Here is a 5429-nt window from a genome sequence, read left to right as displayed (position 1 = left end):
CTACATAATCGGGCTCGGGGGTGAATGTGTGATCGAGTTTTGGTCCGAACCTCGGGTTTTGACCAAGCGGTCCTGAAGGTTGACTTTTGTTGACTTTTTCAATAATGATCTAAATTGAACCTCTTTCATTCATGGGTAGGGGTATTCAAAACCGAACCGAAACCGAAAACCGAACCGAAACCGAAGCTTAATGGTTTATTGGTATCGGGTTAACGGTTTAACGGATTGAAATTTTTTTATTAACGGCTTATCGGTTTGGGGGCTGATTATTCAATTTTCTTAACGGATAATCCGTTAACCCGTTAAGAATATATATATATATATATATAAAATTTATTTTTATCCATACATATATTAAATATCAAAAACTCTTCCACTTCTTCCAGCTATTTGCTTAGCTTATTCTCCCACCCTACTATAAGATTGTTTAAGCTGTTGTCTATGGTTCACCTCTGCTTTTGTTTTTTAAAACTAATGCATGTTGTCTATGTTTAATAGAAGAACAACAGTGTTGTTGCCACAACTTTTATCCCACAATATTAACGATAGTACTGTCTTGAATTATGTTCTGGGAAAATAGCGCATCTGCGTTTCCTGTAAATTGTTTACTACTTATAATCCATACCTATTTCTATACATAACTGCCTTTTGCTCGATGTTGTTTGTATGGTTAATGATATAGCGTGAAATGCCTGGTTGAGAGTTTAAGTTAGAAATTTGAAGTTGTTGTTTGAACTTTGAAGCTGCATAAATTCAAGCTCTGTTAGGCGTTAGCTGCAGGCCAAACATTTCTGTGTATTCTGCTCACTTATGGATTAATCATTTTGAAATATCCTGGACTCACTTTGAATATAGACTGGAATTTCCTATTCTGAATTTGTATGCTAGGCGTTAACAGACATATGTATGTCTGGACTCATGTAATGTAGTCTGCTTTGGGATTTAATGGTAGGCGTTAACATACATGTATATCTGGACTCATATGTAGTCTGTTTTGGGATGTAATCTAGCCTACAATGTGTTCTACTTTTTTCACTCTACAACACATGACACACTACATCATTCTTATGTAGGCGTTAGCAGACATGTTTGTCGGGACTCAATGTGTAATTTTCTATTATGAATTTGTATGCTAGGCGGTCAACAAACAATTAATGCACGCAATATAGATTTAATTAGGCCGATAAACCGCCCGATAAGAGTTAAACCGATACCAATCCGTCCGATATCTTATCGGGTGGCTAGCGGATTAATACATTTAAAAGCCGATAACTGTTAAGCCAAACCGTTAAGAGTAATTAACCGCCCAATCCGCCCGATAAGCAGCCCTATTCGTGGGTAGTTTCTAAAGGCCGTAATTGAACTTTGAATTAGTTGCGGAACGAGGTAAGTGTCGTGGTCACTACAAAAAAACTTGATTTAGTGATAGATTTCCGCGACAAATACTTTTCCGTCGCTAAGTAGCGACGGATTAACTACGAAAATAGAGTTTGGTCGCAGAAAAGGTAAATAGATGAATTAGTATCTAATTAAGCGACAACATGGCGACAAAGCAAAAAATCCGTCGCTAAAAAATGGCGCCCATAATTTAGCAACAAAATAAGTGAGGAAATCTGGATGACAAAATTTATTACATTGTAGCGACGTATTTAGCGACGGACCGAGTTTGTCGCTAATCTTGCTTCTTTAATGAAACTATCTTTCCCTTGTTGAAACGGAATTGTTTGTCGCTAGGCATTAAAAAAAAAAGGCATCCAATATTTTCACTTTGTCATAAGACCCTCCCTCACAGTAACGAGCCCCTTTCCTTCTTCGTGAGTAATGATCCCCTTTCCTTCTTCTTCTTCTTCTTCTCCTCCTCCTCTAATCTTCCATTAATCTTCCCAGATGCGCTACTAAGTCATCTCTTTTCTAAAAAAATGGTATGTCTCTACTTCTTTCTCTGTTTATTAGCAAATTTTCTATAGTAAATGTTTTAGGGTTTTGGTAGATGTAAAATAAATCAAGCATTTTACCTCTCCCCTCTTTTTCTTTGTAGTATATGAAGTCAAATATAAAGTAGGAGTTGACATATTCTGGGTATGTCTTATTTGTGCATAAATATTTATATTTTTACTACTTAGTGTTGTTAAAATTTGATTTGGGGGTTTCTTTTGTGTTGAACTCTTGATTTATAACAATCTTGGTGATATTTGGTGATTTAAATCAAAGTTAGGTATCTTTAGATCTGTGTGAGCGAAGTTAGCCTTCACTCACAGTCTCACCCGTTGTTATTAGTTTGGTGAAACCCACCCAATCCATTCTTGTCCCTTAAGCTAATTTATTTGAGATCCTTTTAATTTTCTACTTAATTATACCGACCAAGTGTTTGTATCTTTTTCTAGACCTCTCTGTTGTCATTATTAAGCGATAAGAATGCATAGTAATTTCTGTTTTTAATGAAGTAGCATGTGTGACAGAGAAAAACTGTCCTAAACGATTTTGTATGGTATATTCTCTAAAGTGTTTGCAGAAGTCCTTCTTAGAGATGATTATGGTTCATCCGGGTGGGTTAACAGGTTACTTAGTAGTTATTTTTAAGTGTTAAGTATTTGACTACTTGTGTTTTTAGCTCAAGAAAAATTTGAGTTTCAATTTTGGTGATATTTGGTGATTAAACAACTAGTCGACCACCTATGTTCTTGGAAAGTTATTGTTGTTTGCTACTGCCTGGAGATTGTGGTTGCCTATAATTTTTTGAGGTTGCCTCACGATCAACACCAAAAGAGTTAGCAAACAACAACAACTTTGATGCTTCTGGCACATTAGTCTGCCTCTTACTAGTGGTGTTTTTCCCAGCTCCTGTAGGAATAACATTAGAAACCCTAGCTCCTTGAAACACTGATTCAACAACATCAGTAGCATCTCGATCAACTGTTATATTCAACGCACCAGCAGTAGCAATAGTAGGTTTCAAACTCCCAGAAGTAGGCTGCTCAACTCCAGCTAAAAGTTGAAGATGTATAGCCTCTATATTTGATGCTTTAGAACCTGTAGTAGCTGCACACTCCAAAGCCATAACACCTACCTGATCTTTCCCCTCATCAGCCACAACAGTAGCTTTAAGGCCTGCTGATTTATCAGCTGATTCACCAACTACAGCAGCAGGTCGATCGCGCACCAAATATTTAGGCAACTGATCCTCCTTGATCACCGCCTTATCACCTGTAGCAACTGTAACATTCACTCACGTTGCATTCACAGCACTAGTAGTCTCCAAACTTGCATTTACAGCCTGTGAAACACTATCCATAGGCTGCACAATCTGCCCAGCTGCAGCTAAGTCCTGTGAAACCCTCCCCAAGGCTGTTTTAACAGGAACTGTAGCATTAATATTCCTAGAAACAGTTGTTGTATTTAGCAGCTTATTAGCATCGGATCCTTGACATCCAACGAGTGAATTATCCCCATTATTATTAGCTGAAACAGATAGATTAGTAAGTTGTTGTGGTGTTGTTGCAATTATTTAAATTGGCCGATGAGGTCACACGATTTGTCATTAACACATCCTTTTGATGAGTAATCCTGCAATGAAGGAGGAGTTGAGTTATAAAGTAGATAGGGGTGGAAAAGGTTGTAGTTTAGTTCTTTGACATTATCCTTTTAGCTCTTTTTTATGTTGCTTTCTTTGGTTATGTTTATTTTTCTGCTCCGTTTTGCCATAGCCCGTCTTGAGTTAATAATGTGCAAAAACTTGGGATAGAAAGAGAATAGTTAGGGAAACTTTGCTCTTCTCTTTTCATTTTACTGGAGAAATTGGATTAAATCCTCCAAAGGATAAGGGAAAATCAGTTTTAAGTGCTTACTGGGAATATAGCCAAAGCCAATGATGTTACATGTAGTTAATAAAAATCCATGGTCTGGTACAACTATGTAGAATTAAAAATGGTCATTGTACACATAAGTTCTCTTTTTATCAGGAAATTTGTTGATTGACTCCTCACTCGAGTTTTAAATGAGAATCTTTTAACTCAACTTCTAAAATTGTTATCTGAAAACTGTTGTTGGGGCTATTCTTCTTGTACTTGTACTGTTGTATACCTTCTTGGTACGTCCATTAGTAAACTGTTTCACCTTATCAAAGGAAATTAAGTTCTTTGTTTTTTGTATAGGCTATTGAAAAGGGCCGAGATCCAACACCAAGTGAGCTACACTTGCACATCCATACACATGGTCATGATGAATAATCTTTTGTTAGTGAGCGATTCCGACTTGTACATGTAAGTCCAAAATCCTCTAATTTTACTGACTTTGTATATGACATTCACGTCCCACTTGAACTACTTGTTTAGCACCTATTTCAGTCCTAAAGATGATTTTTGCTAACTTTTGTTTGAATGAAGAACTTAACAGTTAATTTATTTATGCTTTTAACGTTTCTTTTCCCCTAATGTTCATCTTAATCATTAATGAATTTCACTAATTTTTATGGTATTTACAGGAAAAATATCAGCAAATATTACAGCAACAAACACAAACTTAATCTGATATTGATTAATCTTTAGCATTTTATCAAGCCGCGGGAGGGGAAAAGAAGAGAAGAATATATGGTCTTGGATCTCAAGCAAAATATTTCTATGGGTCGAATCTTCGTGCCTCTTCTGGATCTGATGCTTCTTCATCAGCAGCACCTCCGAATGCTCAGTCAACACCGATGGAGAATTTGGATGAGTTAGTGATGCGATTGATTCCTGCATTGACTGATCATATGGTTCCTGTACTGACTGATCACATGCTTCCTGTGTTGGCTGAGCGAGTAAGAGGATTGATAGCTTCACCATTACATGGGCAAGATAATCATACCGATCACCCATCAGCTATGGCACCTCCAGCTCCTCCTCCTACTACTAATATTAACGAGGTTCATGCATCGCTTTCTGATGATGACCTTCACTCTCCAGTCTCTCAGTAGTTAACTATTTTTATTTGAACTTTATTTTGGTATTATAGATGTTTTGGTATTAACGGGGTTCATGCATCGCTTTCTGATGACGACCTTCACTCTCCAGTCTCTCAGTAATTAACTATTTTTGTTTGAACTTTATTTTAGAATTGTAAATATTTTAATCTTAATTATACATTTGCATTTTGGTATCTATTTTGGATCTTGTAGAATATTAATTTCTATGAATTTCAGTTATTATTAAGAGTATCTTAAATATGCTTGAACAATATGTATTTTATTAAATAAAATAAGAAAAATATAATTTGCGACGGATATGGTGGATATATTATATGTTGACTAGACCAGCTGGGTCGCCTGCATTTACTTGGGATCAATTTTCACAGCTATTTCTAGAGAAGTTTATCCCTGTCACCCTGAGAGAGGAGTATCACAAGTAGTTTGAGCGACTTCAGTAGGGTAGTATGACTGTCACCCAGTACGAGAC

The 5429-nt window shown here is 36.5% G+C and overlaps 1 long non-coding RNA gene across 1 annotated transcript; it reads left to right on the top strand.

Moving 5' to 3' along the window:
- Nucleotides 1-1599: 1599 nt before the first annotated feature.
- LOC104092807 (uncharacterized) lies at nt 1600-5137 on the top strand. Its single transcript, XR_011414234.1, has 3 exons — nt 1600-1922; nt 2039-4259; nt 4481-5137. It is a non-coding gene; the product is annotated as an uncharacterized lncRNA (long non-coding RNA).
- The last annotated feature ends 292 nt before the right edge of the window (nt 5138-5429 follow it).

This window comes from Nicotiana tomentosiformis, chromosome 2 (genome assembly GCF_000390325.3).
Source record: "Nicotiana tomentosiformis chromosome 2, ASM39032v3, whole genome shotgun sequence".
Classification (NCBI taxonomy): Eukaryota; Viridiplantae; Streptophyta; class Magnoliopsida; order Solanales; family Solanaceae; genus Nicotiana; species Nicotiana tomentosiformis.
The sequence above is the reverse complement of the archived record's forward strand: the minus strand, read 5'-3'. Positions and strand labels throughout refer to the sequence as shown.